We start from the raw sequence: 7690 nt of genomic DNA, 5'->3' as shown, positions 1-7690 counted from the left end.
ACCAAAGTGTTTCAACTAGGGCTGCAGAATAATGACATTGCTGCATCAGCTCCATTCTGGCCTCTGCCATGTGACAGTTTTGTGTGAATTTTCTTTCTGCTCTCTCAGGATTTTTTTCCTCTCTCATCTTCTAACTCCATTCTCCTTTAATTCTCAGTTTGTTGAAAAGATTCATATTTAGCTAAGAACATTAAAAACTTCGGAAAAAAATTTCATCTTAAACTCAACAAATTTAATTACCTGTCTTCACGGATGCTCACCTGTTCTTTTCATGTTTTCCTATGGGATGTGACCCTTGTTTCTACTTCAGTCCAGTCCTTAATTCCATATGCATGAGGCGTCCAACCATCACACCCAGGATCATCCTGGAGGAAGGGACCCTACCATTTGCCTCATCCTTTAGGTGCACAGTGGCCATTCCTTCAGCTGTTGTATGTGCTTTAGGCTTGACATTTAAAAGTGTATTTCACTATCCCCCAATAAAGTTCCTGGACCTTAAAAGTGATGTGGTGTTGGGGGCATTGACAGCCAAATTTCATTGAAAGCCTCTTCTGCCCTTGGTAATTGAGGAAGACTGGGAAGAAGGGAACAAAACTCAGACCTCATGTAGCTCCTCATTTAGCAATACATTCAGTGCAAATTTAGAAAGTTGAAGACATTGAGTAATGTTGCTGTGTTTTTCTGTGGCATACTAAGGAGACAGCAGAAGATGGTCAGTGGTCAGTCTCCATCCAGCTGGTAGCCATTGTCCATTAGTGAGGTCATAAGAAAAGATAAAAGACAACTTTTGTGACAAAGCCTCAGCGGCTTTATTAAAACACTTTGCCCAGAAATTGGTCAACAGGGACATGACAGTTTTTATGCCACAGCTATGATTTTTTGCCTACTTTATGTAGAAGTTTGAGAGATGTGCCCAGCCTCAGGGGGCTGATTCTCCATCCAGGGGACAGCGTTAACAGAGTTATGAGTTATGTGTTATTAGTCTGTCTGGGTCTTCATAAGAAGACAACACGGAGTGGGTGGCTTACACAACAAATATTGATTTTCTTACAATTCTGAAGTCTAAATGTTGAAGATCAAGGTGCTGGCAGGGTTGGTTCTTGGTGCAGCTTCTTCCTGGCATGCACTGGGGCACCTTCTCATACACTGCGTCTCCACATGGCCTCTTCTCTGCGTGCACGTGAAAAGTGAGAGGTCTCTGGTGTTTCTTCCTCTTCTTATAAAGACAGCACGTCTATTGCATTAGGTTCTCAAACTTATGACCACATTTAACCTTAATTGTATCATTAAAATTCCAGTAGAGATCCATTGAATTTAAGGTTTCAGCATATGAATTTCAAAGAGGGCACAATTCGATTGATGACACAAACCAAGAGATGGTGAGAAGCATTAGAATATATTTTTTTTAATCACTAAGGAATAATGGGCCATGCAGGAACTTGTAGGAAAGTTCCTAGTAATTGATGAAACTTCAGTTGTAAGAGGAAAGGGTGCCTTCCTCCTTTCTTTTCTGGCAGAAGAATGTGAGGAAGCAAAACCACAGATATCAAAGAAAGAGGAGCCCTGGGGACAGCTGAGGTGCTGGTGAGGAGGGAGAGCACTGAGCAGATGAGGAAGCCCCGCCCTCCCTGCACCTGCTCCTGACCCGGCCTCCTGCTCTGTGGTCCCCGCGCGCCCCCTGCTGGTCCTGAGCGGCACCTGCCCGCGCCCCTCCGCCTCCCTGCAGGGAGGTTTGTGTCTGGGCTCACACTCAACTCCCTCACTGTGTCTCTCGCACAGTAATACACGGCCGTGTCTCCGGCGGTCACAGAGCTCAGCTTCAGGGAGAACTGGTTCTTGGACGTGTCTTTGAAATGGTGACTCGACTCTTGAGGGAGGGGTTGTAGCTGGTGCTCCCACTACTACCAATGATATACCAATCCACTCCAGCCCCTTCCCTGGGGGCTGGCGGATGCAGCTCCAGTAGTAGTAACAACTGCTGATGGAGCCACCAGAGACAGCGCAGGTGAGGGACAGGGTCTCCGAAGGCTTCACCACTCCTGGGCCCGACTCCTGCAGCTGCACCTGGGACAGGACCCCTGTGAACAGAGAGACCCACAGTGAGCCCTGGGATCAGAGGCTCCCATATCGTCATATTTGCATCCCCGAGACACTCACATCTGGGAGCTGCCACCAGGAGGAGGAAGAACCACAGGTGCTTCATGTTCTTGCACAGGAGGTCCGTGACTCTCAGAAAGCATTTCCCATGTGAGCAGGACCCTGAATTTAAGGAAATGTGTGGTGGTTTCCTGTGGGTGCCTAAGTGAGGATTTGCATGTGGGTGGTGCCTTTGTATGGAGAGGTGTAAAAAGAGGATGGAGGACCCCGTCTTTTGGGCTCATCCTGGGAGTAGGATGCTGGCTGTGCCCTCTGAGAACTCAGTTCTCTTCCTGGGGCCTCCCCTCACCAAGCCCAGAGTCCTCTTCTTCCAGGTAGGGAGATGTGCTGAAGGAGCTGGTCTGGGAGATGAGTGTGATCATGGATCAAGGACAGATTTTGGAATAGGTTCAATGCTGTTCTACCCGTGAAGATTTATATGAAACCAACCAAACAATCAGGTTATCTAAATTGTCAAATCTCCATTCAAAACATTAGGGCAGCAGCTAAATATATTTGTCACAGTGAACTTATACAAACCTACATCCATGCCATGTTTATTGTAATTCAGAATATCCATCATGGTTAGAGGGAATATATCTGTCCCACAGAGTGCATCATAAAAAAAAAATAAAATCTGAGACCTTCCCTTTTGTGACTGTTTGAAATTGGGATTCTGTCTGCAGTCTCAGGAGAAGGTAGTGGGACGTATCTCCAACTGTGTCAATATGTGATGCTGAGAATATGGCCTGACCTTTATACATTTCTCTGTGAATAGGTAGATTGGGGATCACAGTGACAATTTCAGTCCAAAAATAATAGGTCAGCACAGTAGCATAGTCTCATCATCAAGATTAGTGCAATTGCCTTTCCTGGGAACAAGAGAGGACATCTGTGAACCCTCCCCTCTGAGAGCACAAGGAACTCTGGTTCTTCCCTGACAGGTCACACTTCTGAAACATGGCTGGAAAATGACACTCAAGCCCAGAGTACTCACCCACATATTTATCATTTCAGGTTCACCTGTGTCTGAAAGACTTTCTCCTTCATTGAATTGCATGAACACACCTTAGAGTTTGCGGTATTGCAACTTGGGCATTTGACATTAGTTTGGTGAATTATATAATAAATCTATCTCCATGGATGTGGGTAACAGGAGAGTCATCAGAGGTAGGGTGTGTTTTAACATCAGGACAAACCTGGGCTCTCTTGTTAGGACTGAACAAGTGAACTGACCTGTGGGACACAGAGGGAAAGAGACAGAGCCAACATCCAGAGCCAGGTGAGCTCCTGACCTACCAGGTGGTCTCTGGACATTTTGTTTAAACAGATCCAGAAAGACCTTCCTCACCTTCAGGAGAATTATGGACATTGAGGGAAATTGAGATAAATTTTTATTTACAGAGAATAATTCATAGGCTTGTAGACATCGATGTGGGTGTGTACAGGATTGCTAGGATACGCTCATACACAGAACAGAAGAAATAATTCTATTTCATGGAAAGAAAACCAAAGAGCTTCTGAATTGGTAAGTATTCTTTGCCGCAAATGTGTCAGGTCACTAGATCATTTTATGATGCTGGAGGTAACACTTCCCCAACCTTGTTCTGGAGACAAAATGCAAAAGAGTAAAGATTCGAGTGAGATTCATTTCAAAAATACAAGTGATAAACAGACCAAAAAATAGGAACCATTATGTAAAGAGTGCTAATGAAATGAAACAATAAATTCCATGTTGAGGTGACAGGGAAGTTCCATCTGACAGCTCATTTTCTCCTTTATGGCTACTGAGTGCCCCCTGCAGCCCAGCTCCCACCCTCAAGTTAAGTTTCTGTCTGAGCTCTGTGAGTGAGCTGGAGTCATTGTGAGCCACTCAGAAAAGTAGTTGATTCTACTTCTTGAAATGGGAATTTAAACAATCAACTCCTCACCTTAGCCAGTCTATTTTTGTAACTGTGCGTGACCCTTGGGAATGCAGTCACCATTTCTTTCATAATGAGAGTTGACTGTGCCATGAAGGTAACAGGAAGATGTGTAAATTTAAAGTCTGAGTGCATAAACCGCTGGATTATCAAAGCCTGGAGCCAATCACATTCTGTCGTCTTGCTTAATTAGTTGGGAATTTGTTTTCAGTTGTTTAGTTCAAGTACCCATAACTCACTTTCTGATAAAATAGTCACATACGATAATCTTGAGATATTAAAATGAAAAAAAAAATCACTAATTTCAAAATGAACCCAGCTTCCAGGAGAGATGAAAATTCCTTTGTGGTGAAGGGTGTGAAGTGTGGAGACATGGTTGAATACTGAGGTTGTGTTCACAATTGTTTCATTTTAATTAGGGAAATTCTGTACGTCCCTTATATTTATTAGACACTCCCATTGAGAACCTTGATGTAACATAATTAATTGGTGGGTCACACAAAAGCAATGAAGCTGAAAGTTATTGAGCAGGAATTGCTATTACAACTTTAGCTTTCCTTTAGAACACATTCCTCTACCTGATGTGAAATTAGCCCAGGTGTACTGATGAGCGTTTTACAGTTAACCAAAGACCAGGAAATGCGCACGTGTGTGGAGCAGGGCATGGCTTTGGGATGCTTTGCAAACAAAGTGGCTCCTCACGTCTTCTGGAAAACCCATCAAAAGGACAAGTTAGGGATCTCTTAGGAGCACCCGTCTATCCCACATTCATGGCTAATATAACAGTGGAAGTTGATGCAAAATGAGATCACATGGAAGATAAAGAAACTGCTGCACCACTGCCTCAGCTCAGCACAGCTCCCTCTTCCCTCAGGGCTTCTGACTCTCAGTATGTGGTTTCCACACTGTGTCTCTCGTACAGTAACGCATGGCTGTGTCCTCAGCCTTTATGCTGCTGATCTGCAGATGCGCTGTGCTGACAGAGGTGTCCATGGAGAAGACAAACCATCCTGTTTAGCCCTGGGCATAGGTTGGGTTCCCAGTGTTGGTGTTCATCCATCCCATCCACTCAAGCCCTTCTCCAGGGACCTGTCTCACCCAATTCATACCATAGGTGGTAAAGCTGTAACCAGAAGCCTTGCAGAAGACCTTCACTGAGACCACAGGCTGCTTCACCTCAGGCCCAAACTGCACCAGTTGCACCTGGGAGTGGGCACCGGTGGAGAGGAAACAGGATTGTGTGAAGTCTCACTTGACTGGCTTGGTTTCTCTCTCAGCCCTGGGACTGGGGAGCCCCTTAACTTTTGCTGCTGCTGCCACCAAGAAGAGGATCCTGTAGGTCCTGTCCATGGTAGGGTGTGGTCACGAGGAGGGGTGTGGTTGTTGGGTGATGCTCTCAGGGCACAGAGTTATCTGTATTAACCTCAGTGATTTGCATATTCTTGAAGGATGCTATTTAATAGCCCAATGCCTGACCCAGTATGAGAAACAGCAAATACATGACACGTGGATGACACAGTTGTAGAAGCTGAGGGTTAAAGCCGTAATCCTGTTAGAGGCCCTGTGTCCCCTACACATCCCTGAACTCTGTGTTGACAGAGCTTCCACTGGAGAACAAGCTCCCCCGGGACACGCACCTCACGTTGAATCCACATTTGAATGAATCAGGGGCAACTTGAACCATTTCTAGACCTTAATATGTGAATGCGTTATTTTGGGAATGAGTGTGTTTGTCCAAAAATTGCACTGATTTAAAAGAAAGGATCGCCTCCTGACCTCCACTGCTTACTATTAAGATAACTAGCAGAGTTTGAATTCCCCATTGTGAAAGTGGTTCTCATTACAACATCCAGTTTGATAAATGCTCACGATTGAATGGAATATTTATACAAACATCAGAAGTCCTTGTGAAAGTCATGTCAAAGATGCCCACTTTCACCACTCTTAATCAATATAAAACTTGAAATACTGGCCAGAGAAATCAGGCAGGAGAAAGAAATAAAGACACCCAATTTGGAAAAGGGAAAGTCAAATTATTTTGTGTTTGCTGATAATATGATTTTGTACTTAAAAAACTAATATTCTTTAGAAATACTCCTAGAGTTGATGTATTAATTCAGCAAAGTTTAAAATAATGGAAAAAACATACAAAAGACAGTGGTATTTTTATACACATGTAACAAGCAGAGAACCATAGATGTGTGGAACAGAATAGACATACCAGAAGTAAAGTCACAAACCTGCAACCAACTGACTGTGACCAACTAGACAAAAAGCATATCCTGGGAAAAGGTCACCTTGTTCAATAAATTGTGCAGGAAAAACTGAACAGCTATTTGCAGAAGAATAAAACTGGACCCATATCTCTCACTATGTACAGAAGTTAAGCCAAAACCTATAAAAGACTTAACTGGGAGACCTGAGAGTCTGAAGGTTGTAGATGAAATCCTACGAAATGTTTTTCTGGACATTGTCCTAGGCAAAGAATTCATGACTACGACCTTAAAAGTAAACAGAACTAAACCAAAACAGACAATTCAGGCTTCATACAAGTAAGAAGCAAAGCATGTGCTCAGCAAAATAAAAAATACCCAGGAAAATCAGACAAGGAGGATGGGGAATCTGGCTAAACCAACACACTGGAATTCCAGGTAAAATGGAATTTCACATGAAGAGCAGAGAGAGGGGCGGATGAGAAGTTTCAGGAGCCTCCTAACTTCTGTGGGAGCAAATGAGCTGCATCAGGTGGGGACCCATCAATGGTGGCACTTTCTGCTGAACAAACTCACAACTGAGTGAAATGAGAACAATTCAGCACAAAAATGTAACTTCAACATTTCCTGAATTTCTGGAGATTGTGAGTGGCAGAATGAGCTGAGGTGTGATAGCTCAGGGGGTGTCCTAATTCTGAACCCCACAATTAGTTCTAAGCAGCATTCACTGACAAAAGAACAGCTCGAGGTTCCCACAGGCACAAACACCTGACTCCATGAATCTGCAGCCAGGGGTCTCTGCAGGCTCTGAGGTGCACAGGACAGATCCCACCTCAGAGTCAGCCTCAGGTATTTATCTGCTCTTCCTGTGGGGAGGAGAGGAACAGTGTGGAAGGAGGGCCAGCTGTACTCTACTCAGGATCTCTGTACATGGAGGAAAACAATGAAAGGGGGGATCACACATCCTCAACACGTCACAATTCCACATGAGAAAGGCAACTCCGTGCCAGGACATTCTGCGGAATCAAGGAATAAAGCAATTGAGACAAATTAGAAATCACCATTGTTTACAGACTGCATGTTTGTTTCTATGTCACCCACAGAAATGAAGTAAAAGCCTCTGTTCTGTATAGAACCCGCACCGTGTGGGCCCTGAGTCAGCACCTCCCTCCCTCCACCTTCAGGGAGCACAACGCAGCTGACCCAGGTGCCCGGGCTGCACTCTGTCTTTCATGCCACGGCTGGTGCTGGAGCCCCGTCCTGTGCTCCACTCTCAGGAGAAGAACGAGCTCTGCGCTGATCTGAGCAGAGCCACTGCCGGGAGTCACTGGGTCCCCGATGGGAAACTTTGGCACGACTCTGACTCAGTGACTTGCTGGACCTTCTAGAACAGCACAGAAGTTTACGAAAGTTCCTCCC

The 7690-nt window shown here is 44.7% G+C and overlaps 1 pseudogene; it reads right to left on the bottom strand.

Annotated features, from left to right (window-relative positions):
• Positions 1–1132: 1132 nt before the first annotated feature.
• On the bottom strand, positions 1133–2284 carry LOC117088498 (annotated as a pseudogene).
• Between the last annotated feature and the right edge of the window lie 5406 nt (positions 2285–7690).

The sequence above is a fragment of the Trachypithecus francoisi genome, unplaced genomic scaffold (genome assembly GCF_009764315.1).
Source record: "Trachypithecus francoisi isolate TF-2019V2 unplaced genomic scaffold, Tfra_2.0 Contig00762, whole genome shotgun sequence".
Lineage (NCBI taxonomy): Eukaryota > Metazoa > Chordata > Mammalia > Primates > Cercopithecidae > Trachypithecus > Trachypithecus francoisi.
This window is presented reverse-complemented; position numbering and strand designations above follow the sequence as displayed.